We start from the raw sequence: 16,334 nt of genomic DNA on the forward strand, positions 1-16,334 counted from the left end.
GGGACCAACTCCACAGCGTCAATACTCGGCTGGGAGTGGCCCTGGGCAGCGGAAAGGAAAGGTAAGGTGATAGCAATAAATGCTTATTAAATCAAGCAGTTAGAGCAATATTGCAAGTAAATTTAAAAACACAGAATTTAAGCAGTATTTCGGTATTACGAATAAGTTTAAAGTGCAGGCACACAGAGCTACAAAACCTCCCGGCTTCCGCCTCAAGAGGGACACAGACACTCAATACGATCGAGTGCAGGGTCGAGGGATGCCCCTTTTATCAGCAGCTAGACCGCGAAGAATCACAACCGACTCAAGATGGCCGCCGTTGTTCTGTACCCGGGACCAACTCCACAGCGTCAATACTCGGCTGGGAGTGGCCCTGGGCAGCGGAAAGGAAAGGGAAGGTGATAGCAATAAAAGCTTATTAAATCAAGCAGTTAGAGCAATATTGCAAGTAAATTTAAAAACACAGAATTTAAGCAGTATTTCGGTATTACGAATAAGTTTAAAGTGCAGGCACACAGAGCTACAAAACCTCCCGGCTTCCGCCTCAAGAGGGACACAGACACTCAATATGATCGAGTGCAGGGTCGAGGGATGCCCCTTTTATCAGCAGCTAGAGCGCGAAGAATCACAACCGACTCAAGATGGCCGCTCTTGTTCTGTACCCGGGACCAACTCCACAGCGTCAATACTCGGCTGGGAGTGGCCCTGGGCAGCGGAAAGGAAAGGGAAGGTGATAGCAATAAAAGCTTATTAAATCAAGCAGTTAGAGCAATATTGCAAGTAAATTTAAAAACACAGAATTTAAGCAGTATTTCGGTATTACGAATAAGTTTAAAGTGCAGGCACACAGAGCTACAAAACCTCCCGGCTTCCGCCTCAAGAGGGACACAGACACTCAATACGATCGAGTGCAGGGTCGAGGGATGCCCCTTTTATCAGCAGCTAGACCGCGAAGAATCACAACCGACTCAAGATGGCCGCCGTTCTGTACCCGGGACCAACTCCACAGCGTCAATACTCGGCTGGGAGTGGCCCTGGGCAGCGGAAAGGAAAGGGAAGGTGATAGCAATAAAAGATTATTAAATCAAGCAGTTAGAGCAATATTGCAAGTAAATTTAAAAACACAGAATGTAAGCAGTATTTCGGTATTACGAATAAGTTTAAAGTGCAGGCACACAGAGCTACAAAACCTCCCGGCTTCCGCCTCAAGAGGGACACACACACTCAATACCCAAGGTTTTAGTAAAAGGAAACATCCATTTCAGTGCCATCTAAATGCCAAATTATTCATGGACATCTGTGACTGTACAAGTCAACATGACATGTGCCCTCAAACTTTTACTGCTCAACTGTATCAAAGGATGTGATTTCAACAACAGCTATCGAAGAAGCTAAATCCTTTAATGCATGCTTGAAATCTAGGGACAGTTCAAAGATGAATGACATCGAAATAACTGTATATTAGCCCAAAACACCATTGGGGTTGAAAATGTCATTGTCACAGACCTCTTTGCCAGTCATGTGGCACAGGGAGAGGACAAGTAAACCTGATTTAGTTTGGGCAGTAGATTTCCATTATCTGCCAGTGTGGCATGGCAAATCAGTTTTATTCAGAGATCGTCACCAGGCCAGAAGATGTTTTTCCAAACTGTGGCTGTATTAAACATAGTAAAGTCAATTAGTTCAGGAAGAACTCCAGTGGAAATGTTACCAATTCATGTGTTGGATGGTGAGGTTGAGACCACTAAATCTGGGCACTGGAAATATAGCACCAAATTTAGGGGTATATTGTCTGAGTCCAAATAATCTCCCTAGCGTGCTTGGGATGTTTTCCAGCATTTTAGGGACCGTAAACACTTTACTTTAAGTGAAAGTCCGCTTCCGCTACCTTGTCTATGACAGTATTTCACAGAGGTAACCCCAACAAGCATGAGGGTGGACCAGCCATCTTAAGTGGGTGGCTGATCTGCCACCTTAGATTGGAGAATTGCCGCTGCACGATGGCTGGACAGTGGCTGGCCAGGGGAGTTCATTCTGCCAGGATGTCCGCTACGTACAGGACTCTTCACACTGCAATTACACCACTGGGGGCAGCATGCCAAGTCTCATGGCTGTTTAATGTTACTTTCCTTTTCTACATCAGTCGAAAGTCTAGTATTTGTCCACTATTGGACTGGTTGAACTACTGATGTATGATTAAAAGGATCAGTATGAAGGAGCAAACATTGGCTGACAATAATAAATTAGTCAGGGTAAGTGTTAAGTACAGAAGATAATCACCATTTAAAGATGGTGGTCCTAACTCACCTTCAACCCCTGATAACATTGCAGCCCACTTCCTTCTACAATAACCACACTTTAAGCAGGAAAATAATGAAGATGCTTTCTGTAGGTATCCCCCCTGCCTGCTTCCGAGTTGGTAAAATAGTTGACATCTAGTAAAGCTAAAGGGAATTGGACAGTTCAAGGGGCCTCACATCGTATGTACACTGCATGGATACAGCATGCTACATGCATCTCATCTTTTACCAAAATGCCCAGAGTGTCTTGCTAGGAGATTTCTGTGCCATTCGCTAATGGGAAACTTGCACTCAAATCCCAAATATAAAGGCTATGGAGAACTCGGGTTTTTTAGAAGTTCAGGGAAATACTGGGCGCACAGCATACGTAAGTGTAGAGAATGGTTTGGTCTGGGTGCAAGAAGGTGAGGGGAAAAAAAGGCCCTAAACCCCTCTGAGGAGTGTGCAGAACACACGCTCGATAAATACAGAACAAATACCAAATGCACACCAATATACAGTACAGAAAGAGATGTCTCAATGGGCATATATTAATACAAGTGACACAGTTCAGAACAAAAGAGGGAAGCGAAGTAGTGCGGTTCCTCTTTAATTGTATGGATGGCCAGCCGACACGTGTTTCGTCGTCAAGCGGTAACAATGCTTGTACGACTCATCAGGGCTGGGGAAGATACAAAGTACATGATGGAATAGGTTGTCCACACAACATAAATGAAGTTCTTCTATAGCAACTAGTGATCGTGTCTAGTTCTTGGTGCGCGTGAGAGTGCAGGTGGAGATCGTGACAGTAATGACTTGGTATAAGTCAAACAGATTTCGTAGTGGGAGCACACAGTGCCAATCAAGGTGAGAGTGAGAAAAAGAAAAAGTAACATCGGGTGTGGGGAGTGATTGACTGCAGGTGGGTGAGAGAGTGCGGGTGTAAGTAGTGCCGGTCGTCCAGTGTCTATGGTAGCTGGGTTGACCCCTATTGGGAGTAGACGGATAGAGGTGAGTATTCTGTGATGGTAATATGGGTGGTGGTGCCAAATGTGGTGGTTCTAGATAAAAAGAGGATTGGTGGTCCTCTGGTGGTGTTGCGAAAACATGCCGACACACTATGCGGGTAGATTCTAACAGTAAAAAGCGGGGGGGGGGGAGGTTTTTGGGGTGCACGCGCACATAATCTATGTGGGAAGTGAGACAAAAATGGCTAGGCACTTCCTACCTGTAACGCGATGTAATGGACCATAGGTCTATGGAGATGAAGAATGAAGGAGGGAACAAAAATGGCAAGACAAAGTATCAGGCTCGATTGAAATTTAAAAAATAATGATAACATGGAGCACTGTACATTTATGTTGGGTCCCATGCGTGGATATTATTACTGTCAACAGCAAAGAGTAATGTGCAGACATAAAAGACTCACCGCTAAGCCGGTGATACTTCCGACCCGGCCCCTGCTCGAGACCAGGTTAACGCTCGTCGGTGATTGATGCTCCAATTTTCAAGGGTCATGTGGTTAGGGCACGCTAATGTGGAATACAATCGAAATGTTGTATAGGTAAGACCCACAGGTAGTGCATAAGTAAAGTTAAAAAATGCCCCACATGAAAGAGAGAACGGGGCGCGAATCAGGTAGCGGAATCATTTATAGCAAATGAGTCCCAAAGTAAAAGTGAGGGTCTCACCTTCGTGTTCCAGAAACAGTGCTCCAGGCGATTATGGTAGAAAAAAGGCCACAAATGAATACAGCAGAGCCTCTGTTTCCGTGGCGCTAGAATTCCTGGGTATGAAGATCCGTAGTGATAGTCAGAGGATCTATTGCTCACACAAGTATGTGTGTTCTGTATGGGACAAGAAAAAAGAAAGCGAGCGTGAGTAAGCTCGTTTGCTCAAGACCGGAAAGTGCGGTCTTGTAATCAGAAAGCGATGGGATCGGACTGAAATAATCAGTGCGCGGGAGCATAACGAAAAATCTAATATAAAAACATATATGGGGGCTTACCAGTGGTTAGAGCAAGCTGCTGATGGTGCGGACTGCGGGATGAGTGCCTCCTCGCAGCGGTTCCGGGTGCGGACACGTGATTCCGACCCGGAAATGAATTTATAAAGTTTCGGCGGAAATGCCCGTATGCGGACAGCTAGAGCGCTAACACCTCTGGTTTAGTTTCGAAGGGAGCGTGAAGCACGTTTAAGGAGGTGCGCAAAAAAGGCAGGACGAGCCAATCCGTCTAATAGTGAAATTGGCATACGTCAGATGTGTTGTCTATAGCCATGTGATTCGTGGCTGGATATTGTGAGGCTAGACAGTTAGCAATACGTATGTTGATCCACTGGGAGTGAACAGAAAATGGATTAGATACCGGTTGTTACGTAAATAAATCCCGCGACATGACATAAAAAATGTCAGAGAAAAAGTAGGGTAATACTAAATGCAAAAAACATAATCATCATGCAAAAAAGGTGGTCATGCATCCGATCCACGACGTGACAGGTGATCAGTGACAAATTAGCATGAACGTCAAAGACACGTAATACATCACATCGGTCATATCACCTCGAATAGAATGACATATAAAGGCAAAAAAGTAGCTGATAAACATATCTCGTCCCAATTTTTTGTGGAAGATTATGTAGCAGATACAGATTGGACACAAAGGATCATAATAACACAGAAAAATGAAAATGCCTGCAGGTTGACGGTGTTACGTGTCCAATGTGACACGAAATGAGTGACATAGGCACCGCAGTATCATTTGTGGCATGAAATTAACATACATGTGTTGCAATGGTGCAGAGAGAAACAATAATGTCATAACCAATAGTGGCCTCATGGACACTTCACCGCGAGAAACTGCCGCAAGGGCAGTGGCGGCGCAAGGTACAGTATGGTCTAATGTAATGTTTCCTGCAGAAATGACAAGATCATAGCGTGTAGAACTTTGCAAGCAGGAAATGAACAAAGGGGTTGGAAATGTCAAAAAAGGGGGGGTCAGTCCCCTAGAAAGAATTGCATCTCCTGGTCATAATTAAGCCCCTGGGACACGGTGCGAAGGCGGAGAATCCATGTTGCCTCAAGGCGTCTTAGCTTGAGTTCTCTGTTGCCGCCTCGTGCACCAATGGGGACAGTGTCAATCCCATAGAAAGAGACTTGTTTATCCAAAGATTGATCCCCACACGCGGCCGCGTGTAGGGCAACTGGATATCTAGGATCCTGTTTGTGTAGCGCCCTTATATGCTCCGCTATCCTCTCTTTTAACGGGCGGATGGTGCTCCCCACGTAAATCTTCTTGCATCTGCATTCAATTATATAGACCACATAGCGTGTGGTGCAGTTTATGTTAGTTCTGATGCAGTAGGTTTCTCCCTTGGTGTCCTGAAATTCAGTAGTTCTGTGTTTGGCCCAACGGCACATGGAGCAGAACCCACATTTGTAGAAGCCAATATTACGTTTGGTCAACCAATTGTCCTCCGTGCTGCTTCGAGGGATTGTGGGGCTTAGTCTGTTCCTCAGGGTTCTACCTCTCCTGTAGGTGATCTGGGGGTATTCTCCTATGTAATTAGAGATGTTTTTGTCCTTCTTCAAGATGTTCCAGTGTTTGCTAAAGGTCCTGCGTAGTGCCTGGTGGTGGTTGCTGAAGTCAGTGATCATGCGGATAGTTCCAGGGTCGTCTGTCTTCTTGTTGGGTCTCTTCTTCAGAGTGTCTTGTCTTTGGATTCTCATGATCCTAGATGTCGCTTTATTAAGTAGGTTGTCTGAGTAGCCTCTTCTCTTAAAACGTTCCTGCATGCTATCCAAAGTTTTCTTGAAATCTTGATCGTTACTGCAGTTTCTGCGAGCTCTTAGGAATTCTCCAAAGGGGATGCTGCTAATCTGGTGAGATGGGTGAGCGCTGCCAGCGTGCAGAATCGCATTACAGGCAGTGTCCTTTCTAAAGAGTCTGCTGTTCAGTTTATCGTCCAGGATATAAATCTCCAGGTCTAGAAACTCAATCCTGTCCAGACTCGCCATCATGGTGAACCTCATGTCCCACGTGTTGTGGTTGAGATGCTTGTAAAAATCCATCAGGTGTTCATGTGTGCCAGACCAAATCAGGAAACAATCATCTATGTAGCGCCCCCAGTATACTATTGAGTCAATGAAGGTCGCTCCTTTGGGGCCCCAAATAAGATCATTCTCAAGGGCGCCCATGAATAGATTGGCAAATGATGGGGAAAATTTCGAGCCCATGGCGACTCCTTTTGTTTGTCTGTACCATGCATTGTTAAACATGAACGAGTTATTGTTCAATATGAGGTCCATCATGGAGATGAGCGTGTTGGTGTGTTGCCACAGGGTGGCTGGACGCTTCTGTAGAATTTTGGTGACAACTTCGAGTCCCAGATCTGGTTTGATGCTGGTGTACAGCGCTACCACATCCATAGTGACCAAAAAATTGCCAGATTGCCATTGAAGATCAGAGAGAATATTCAATATGTGTTTGGTGTCCTGTATGAAGGACGGTTGGTTACGTACCAGAGGCCCCAGGAACAGGTCGACATATTCCGCAATTCTTTCTGTGGGGCCCCCAATCCCGGAAATGATGGGACGTCCGGGTGGGAAAGGTTGATTTTTGTGCACCTTGGGAAGAGTGTACAGCCAAGGGTACGATGGTTTGATCACTTTCATGTACAGAAATTCGTCATCATTGATCAGGCCACTCTCTTTCATTTGTGGCCTTTTTTCTACCATAATCGCCTGGAGCACTGTTTCTGGAACACGAAGGTGAGACCCTCACTTTTACTTTGGGACTCATTTGCTATAAATGATTCCGCTACCTGATTCGCGCCCCGTTCTCTCTTTCATGTGGGGCATTTTTTAACTTTACTTATGCACTACCTGTGGGTCTTACCTATACAACATTTCGATTGTATTCCACATTAGCGTGCCCTAACCACATGACCCTTGAAAATTGGAGCATCAATCACCGACGAGCGTTAACCTGGTCTCGAGCAGGGGCCGGGTCGGAAGTATCACCGGCTTAGCGGTGAGTCTTTTATGTCTGCACATTACTCTTTGCTGTTGACAGTAATAATATCCACGCATGGGACCCAACATAAATGTACAGTGCTCCATGTTATCATTATTTTTTAAATTTCAATCGAGCCTGATACTTTGTCTTGCCATTTTTGTTCCCTCCTTCATTCTTCATCTCCATAGACCTATGGTCCATTACATCGCGTTACAGGTAGGAAGTGCCTAGCCATTTTTGTCTCACTTCCCACATAGATTATGTGCGCGTGCACCCCAAAAACCTCCCCCCCCCCCGCTTTTTACTGTTAGAATCTACCCGCATAGTGTGTCGGCATGTTTTCGCAACACCACCAGAGGACCACCAATCCTCTTTTTATCTAGAACCACCACATTTGGCACCACCACCCATATTACCATCACAGAATACTCACCTCTATCCGTCTACTCCCAATAGGGGTCAACCCAGCTACCATAGACACTGGACGACCGGCACTACTTACACCCGCACTCTCTCACCCACCTGCAGTCAATCACTCCCCACACCCGATGTTACTTTTTCTTTTTCTCACTCTCACCTTGATTGGCACTGTGTGCTCCCACTACGAAATCTGTTTGACTTATACCAAGTCATTACTGTCACGATCTCCACCTGCACTCTCACGCGCACCAAGAACTAGACACGATCACTAGTTGCTATAGAAGAACTTCATTTATGTTGTGTGGACAACCTATTCCATCATGTACTTTGTATCTTCCCCAGCCCTGATGAGTCGTACAAGCATTGTTACCGCTTGACGACGAAACACGTGTCGGCTGGCCATCCATACAATTAAAGAGGAACCGCACTACTTCGCTTCCCTCTTTTGCAAATCCCAAATATGTCCTCCATATTCTGAAGTTCCTTTGAGTTATGATGGAAGATCTTTCTCTGTGCAGAGTTCTGTGGTGAGATTGGAACCAACACCATTAAACTCAAAACTCGGCTTTTTGACTTGTTTTCCTGACTGGCCCGTTAAAGTAGGCTTATTTTGCGTCCAAGCTTTTTTACCGATGGTTTGTGGTTCCCTCTCTAGAGAAAAGGTGTCTGCTGCACTCTAGAAATTCCAGCATATATAGGCAGACTGAGGATGGTCGTGTTTGCAGTGTTTGTTACAATAAGCGCCACACATATTCATCAAGTAATTACATTTTATCATTGGGGAAAGTCGTATAATTTGTAATTGTTGCTGTAGTTACTGGCAAAAGGACAAGCTGCTCAAACAGTAGCCCTAATTAAAGTGGGTGGGCTAACTATGGTGGACTTTGGTGACTTCTATTTTCACCTTATGGCTTATAGGCCTTGCTATTAAATGGAACAGGTATTTCAGAATTTGGGCTTATGGAAATTGTCTGTTTCTGTGGATGTTAAATCTTTAAAAGGGATATGGACAGGATCCAAGAGCAAATTAAAGCAGAGATGGCGTCTTCTTTTTCTGGAGAAACTTTAGTATCACAAATGCATGGAAATTGTCCGTTTCTGTGGATGTTAAATCCTTAAAATGGATATGGACAGGGTCCAAGAGGAAATTAAAACGGAGAAACTTCAGTATCACATACGCTAACAAAATTACTACGTGAAGAAAATGTAGCTGATAAAAGGATTTGACAGATCTGTTTCACTGAATTTCACACTTTTTTTTGTAAGGTAATGGTTGAGGAAAGCCTGTCAGCAGAGTAGGAAATGCAGCTTTCTGAAGATTTCTTTGCATTATATAATTTGCCTTCGATTCTTTCCTTGACTCTCTGAGTGTGTGCATTTTCTACTTTTCCCCGATCATCTTCAATGTCCCTCTTTGCTTTCTCGTTCAAGAGGTGAAGTCACTGCCTCATCCCCACCCAAGTCGACCTATACACGTTGTTGAAATCCAACGTTTCCTGCTCTGCTCCTTAACTTAGACCTCTGTCCCTTCCTTTCCTTACTTAATTCATGGTCATTGATTCTATGTCTAGATTTGGTATTTGATAAGATAGCACTGAAAATATACACCAACTATTTTCAAGCTCACTAGCTATCTTTCCTGGCTGGGATTAATGTTCTGCAAATGGTGGTGGATTATCAGATCACCATAGTCAAAAACCAAGAGATTTTGTTGAACAAAGTGTAAAATGTTGTTAAGGGACAGTGAAAAGAATCCAAGATCAGAAAGCAACTTATGGAATAATTTGGGAATTTGCCCTAAATCAAGATTTGGAATCTGAAGGCAGAGTATAATTTGTCAGAGTTGTTGAAGGACTGCAATAATAACTGTGGTTCAAAAAAAGTTTTATGGGGTTAATGGACCCCAATATTGAATTTTTTCATGTTACAAATGTACAAAACTACTATTCCCCTTGGTGTGCTGTATGAATGAATGAATGAACAAACCGTTTCCAAGTCAAAGTTTGAGTGATTGGTCTGCTCTATTGGTCATTCACACGTGCCTGTAAGTGATTTCTGTCTTTTGTCTTCTGTCAGTATATTTCTGTATTCCTCCAGTTGTATGAAATTATATCAAAAAAATTAATATCAACCGACAGTAATATTGCATCAAGGTAAGTATGCCATTATTAGTCTTACTTAGGCTTTCCTGACATTGTGGTAGATGCAATAATATTGTTGTGCAGTATAATGCACACAATATGTGGTAGGGAACACCAAGGCTATCTATATCACTGATGGATGAGTGTGCACATATTTCAGTACTACAAGTAGTATGTTCCATGAATTCATGGCTCTCTGCTTATTTCAGGATTCCTTGCTAAGTTTATTTATTACACAAAACAGGTGGGAATGTCTCTAAATTTGGAAAGAGCCCATGACCTGAGGGAGTTGTTTCGCATATGTTGGCATCCTGTTAAAAGTCAGTAAATAAGTAATTCCTTTAGGCATCATGCATTCCTTCATTTACTGCTTTTAATTCCAGGTTGCTGATTTGTTATTTAGATGCAAGAATACCTGATTGGTGGGTCACTAATTACAAAGTGGATTTATTATTATGTCATTTATAAGGTGTACAGATATTAATGTAGTTGCTCTGAGTGGGCCGTTTCGTATTGGAGCTGTAATTGATTCGATTTTAAATCTTTGTTCGGCACGATCAACGTAGGCCGTAAAAGGACAATTGTTTAAAGTACAGTATATCATAACATTAAAAACAATAAAAGTTTACAATAGTTATATATTCCTTAACTTTATGCACACATAAAATAGTACTACAAATGATAAATAATGCTTTTCCTGGTATGTTTTGCTTCACAAAAATAAGCAATGCAAAAAAATATCACAGTAACTGCATGGTGGCATTGTGGTCCCTAATGTCATATGCAATAAAAATAGGTTTTAAAAAAGTGCTTCCTTAAGTCAACATAAAACTGATAGAATAGCATAAAGTGCTCTGTTTTGAGGTACTCTCACAAGAGCATGGAGCCATTGCCTTATGCCATTGATTAATGATCGGGAAAGTGGCTAGGTGATGTACTATACCCAGCCGCAACCTTGTTAAAACGAAGCAGTGTTGGGTATTCGTCACTAGAGAAAAGCACACTTGAAAGCCCTCAGGGAGGGCATACAACATATATGTAACAACTGTGGGTTTCTTATCAACAAGAGGTATTTTTTCCACCCTGACACCAAGTAAAAGGGCCTTAACCTTGGACTTCTGGAGCGCAAAAGTTTTAGAAGGCTCCTGGAGTCCGGGGAAGCCGAATGCCAATTTGAGAGTATAGTTCATGTAGGAGAGCCACGGAATATTGAAAGCCTAATCGAGCACTAAACAATTCAGAATAATTGCTTTCGTAAATTCGGTCTTGGGTTTCGCTCATATTGAACGCCACAGTAAAATAGGTTTAAATAACAACAGATCTTCAGCTGGATTCAGTTTAGGAGGTGTTTAATATAATTTTTTTAAATCAGTCAGTCAAATCAATCAATCATTTATAGAGCGCAGCAAATCACCCGTGAGGATCTCGAGGCGCCGTTTCTATTCCAAAAATACTAAGGCATTGTAGCCATACCTTCAGCAAAGGAGACCTTGATGATTCTTTAATTCAGTATGTTGGCCTAAAAAACTCAAACCTTTACAGAGATATGTTGATTCTAGAATGGGCTAAACTGATGTGGAGCTCACGTACGATCTGTCAAAATAATCATGCACCGACCCTTCTATTCAGAGTAATCTTCGTCTCATAGGTTATTTTATGACAACTGTTACTGGCATGTAGTGGCCTTGCTGGTAAAGGTTTGTCTTTGGTCATCAAGGGCTATGTGATGAACTTTTGTGCGTATTAATAGATTCTAGAGCATTGCTGATAAGGTCTTGCTAGATATAAAAAGTTTTCCTGCTGATAAATGAAAATGAGGTTAAATGAAATATGAACACCACTATGTCCTATATCAGTTGAATGTGCCCTTAGGAGCATGTGTTACTTCATTGAGGTACAATTCAGGCATTGGCTCTGTTTTTGGTTCCGAATACAGTGTGTAGTTCATTTTAGAGGAAGTTTATTTCGGTTATCATAGTGGCATCTTCTTGGCCATTAACAACTTCCCATTAATGATAATGAAGGTTTTTTGTTGAGTAACCCTTTGCTCTATTTCATAGGAGCAATGTCCTTGGGATGCATCAATCACTCCATTCTAATATTGATTCAGCCTTTCACATAAGTCAGGTTCACTAGCTTCTTGGTTTCTTTTAGAATTCCACATCTCAAGTGGAAAAGATGCATTACACCACATGGATAGGGCAAAATAATTGAAGCTCAATTGGTTCCTATTGGTTAAGATTTGGTTATTGTTATAAAGTAAAGCCAACTTTAATGAGTGTTTTGCCAGATTGGTTGTGCTTGCATCAGTTTGTCACTTCAAAGCATGGGTTTAGTGCTCATTCCACCAGAGGGAAAGCTGCAATCGCTCAATTCATGGGTCTTATGCCTTTAGCTGAACAAGGTACTTCTCTGTACAGTACATTCTTTCGGTATCTGTTACTGTATTAATTTCTTTTCATAAGTTTAGGATTATGTCATCCTAGTGACACTTAAGAAACAATGCATGTTTCTGCTCACTACTCTGCCCTCCTGTCATTTATCTTTATTGTACTGCTGTGTAGGTTGCATATGGGATACCAGTCTTTGCAAGATTCAGTGTTGGAAAGAAAACAGTGGGTCATCAACATACTTTCTGTACAAGATGCTAATGCTTAGCGTATACTCTTCCGAGTGCAGGATTGAAACTTCATTGCAGCACATGAATCTGCAGGTGGTTGCCAAACTGGAAATCTACTGTTAAATGTATTATTTTATATTTCACTGATTTGAATTGTACTTGTTTTCCTGTAGGATTTCTACATATTTGATAAACTGTGAGCCTCTGAAGGTTAAACTTGTATGTTAATAACCATGTATTTTCCAAATTGAAAACATATTAGGTTGGGTTTGCAATACAGCAGTTTCCATCTGTGAATATGAAAATAAGTATGTTTACATGGCTAATGTGACCTTATTTTGTCAACCCAGAATCACACATCAGGTACGACATTACTGTTGGGAGCAGCCACGGTAATATTATTGGTGCTGCATGCATTGGATAGTTTGATTTTACTGTTGATTATTAAGAACTCAGGCCTGATTGTCAAAAGACTTTGCTTCATATAGTCGATATGACTGTCTTTGTGATTGTAAAATCTCAAATCTTAATGCACAAAGTGCCTTGCAGTTCGTAATCGCAGTGACGGAACACAAAGAAGAAATTTGGACCCTTGCGAACTACAAGGGGAAAGGGAAGGCAATGGGGCAAAGCCCCACCTTCCACTTCGCAGAGGTACGCACAACTACTTTGTGACCATTTTTTGCAGTCAAAAAGCATGGAATGGATAGCACCTCCCAGGGGTGGGCTCTACACTTTGCCACGGTGAAGGTTTGTTCCAAATTTCACACCTCCTACTCTGCTTGTGCATGCTGCAGACATCGGGAGGTGTAGACAGCAGTCCCACCGGCCATGGGCTTTGTAAGGATCATAGTGTGGCACTTGTTGTCACATTGTGACTCCTGTTTCAAGGACGAACAGTGATCACAGTGCTGACACCCTTTATTTTCGAAAGCTTGGGTGCAAATCGCTGTCCCATGCAGGCCTTCATCCAAGCATTTGCAATAGGCTGCAAGGGGATTCCTGCTACATTATTATTAGACCCAGGCAGTTTTGCAATGTCTTGCAATCTGTAACTTTGTAGTGCTAGGGCTTTAAGCATTCCTCCCAACTCAAAAAAAGAGGCACATCATAGTACATCCTCTTTTAAAAATCAGGCAACACATGTTTTAAGGTCTACTCATAAAGCTAATTTATGTCTTGTGCTACAACTGTGCAGGATACAGAAATATGTCTCGTAACCCAGTATTACCTTGTACCACTTCACTTCCTTGTGCTGATAAATGCATGCAGATGCATGCTAAATACTTTTCTCTACCTCAATATAGAATATATAGACAATGGTGATGCTATCTCTTGATGCATGGCTAATACTTACAGCTGGTTATCCTTATAGCAGCCTATACTTACTAAAAATACAGAAAAGTATTTTATTTTAGTTAATTTTAAAGTTAAAAAATGTGCTGCACAAAATGACGACCCATTATAATGTAGCACCTATGTACTGTGTACAAAATGATTGTAAACGACTCAGCTATACATCTATCTGTAATTAATGTGAAGGTGCTCTAAATAAGCATAACTTAATAATACATTGGTATAGTATCTAGAAGCTTAAATCTTGTAAAAAAACGTCAAAGCTTTAAATTAAGAAAGTTTCAGTGTGTGTGTGTTCTCCATGGATATCCTGTAAGGATTATGCAAGGTGATGACCAAACAGCAATTAGAGCCCATACACACCAAAATACAATGTCATTTAAAAAACATCTACAGCATTTAAGAGATTGTAAAATGTGTTAGCAGGAAGGTTGTACATACTAGAGATAATTGAGATGATGTTAGTGGGGGAGGGACAGACTAAAACCCAAAACAATTCACATCTTATTATTTCACAATATAGACACTAGTAAGGCCAACATTACGTGTGGCACCTATGCTACCATTTTACAATATATGCGTTCAGTTGAGGCCTAACCACCTCAATTGATGTAACTCTAGCATGAGGATCGAGGGGCAGGGTTTTGATGCACATACAATGCTGTAAAATTGTTCTTGAGCCGTCACTAAAATATGCAATACATATTTATCCTTCCGGTATAGAACATTCCAGCCTGCATATGTAACACTGTTACACCAAAATCAACTGGAACCCAAATTAAATAATTCAAGAAATTACATTGTGGTCCCAAATGTGTACTTCGCTATGAACAAAATTATGGGGTAAGAATATAAATCTGATAATTTATGGTTGTTTGAAGATGCAAAGGTATTATGGATTCCAAAAGACCGACAACCAACTAGCTTTGGGAGTTCCTGTTAAGTGCTCCAAGCCAAAAATTATAGGCCTTGGAGGATCTCCTCAATGTTTGATGACATTTATTTGTTCATAGTATTTAAATAGTGCACACCGCCTAAAGGTCTCTTAGCATCATTGACCAGGCGAACCTCACCTATCTATATACCCAACTGCACAGGCCGTTTGGCATCTCATAAGGGAGCATTCAAACTTACAGTACATTGCAAATGCCTTGAATTACATTTTCATTATAATCAATATAAGCAAAGGCCTATGTTGCATATGCTTACAAAGCAAAGAAATCTTGGTTAAATGAGCAATTGAGCTAAAGGGCCTTGAAAAAGCGTATTTTAAAGAGTTGCAAACAATGTTGGCATTATTCCCTTTGTCCTAGCAAGAAAAATATTTGAAATTACAATGCTATATTTATTTATTTTGCACCAATTTAAATGTCTATGTATTATGGTGCAGACTATGGCTGCCTCTGTTCTTTATTACGCAAACGGGTATAATGCTTCAAAGGGGATTGCCCTATCTTATTTGCACACATGCATAGCTGTTTTGTTATTCATTGTACTGCATACTAGTATTCTCAAACATCATATAAGAACATATTTGGGTCTGAGGTGTAGTACTTATTACAACTGTTTTCTTCTCGACTTTCTGTAGCACAATACAGAATGCAAAAATTGACGAGAGACAGTTAAACAAAATTTAGCAGCTTAGATGAAAAGTAACAAGAGAGTTAAAATACTAAATTTAGCAGTCCTGCATTGCTCTAAATTCTGTGCACGCCCAGGTGTGCAATTTTCATCCTGCATGGATGTGGTTTAGGGGATTAATTGTTGACTATGTAACACTTACATACTTGCTACAGTCTTCTCAATTGACCAGCTTTTGTGTTCATGAACAGATTACTTCATCTCTATGTATATCAATATTTCAAAATGTGATTATGCTTAAAAACATGCTCTATCCTTGGTACCAAGGTTATATTAAAACTGGGCACTCCATTTTTACACATTGTTTGTTTTAAATTCTTAATATTTAACTGTTAGTATTCTGATTTGATTTTTGACAGAAGAGGACTTCCACGTTTCCTGAATCATTTAAATGTTCCAAAATCTGAATCCTACAAATTAAAACATTGTTTACAGACGTGGCACAGAACTCCATCCTATTCATCTTATTTTTGCTAAACTCAAATAAAAATGAGTGACGTTTTCAGTGACAAATTAAATAGCAGAAAGGATACAGGCCCCTGTGTTACTTTCCTCAATTGTTTTTAACTCGCTAGATTCAAGTTAATTGGGAAGGAATTACTGAAAGTCTATATTGAAATATTGAAGCACAGTTCAGTAAACTAAATCACCTTAAAGTGATTCTTAGATAAAGTGTACAGAGTATTCAGAAAAGGTGAATTTTGAGTATTTTTTTTCTCAGTAGTGAAATTGTCTTAGACACTGCAAGCCATTGCTGAGGCACTGCTATATTTTTTAAGTGTCTGTCTCCATTTGAGTTGTTGATGCCAGGGAAAAAATATTGTGAAATGAGCGGGTGGAACATCTGAGATTGCAGTAGTGT

This window comes from Lissotriton helveticus, chromosome 7 (assembly GCF_964261635.1).
Source record: "Lissotriton helveticus chromosome 7, aLisHel1.1, whole genome shotgun sequence".
Taxonomy (NCBI): domain Eukaryota; kingdom Metazoa; phylum Chordata; class Amphibia; order Caudata; family Salamandridae; genus Lissotriton; species Lissotriton helveticus.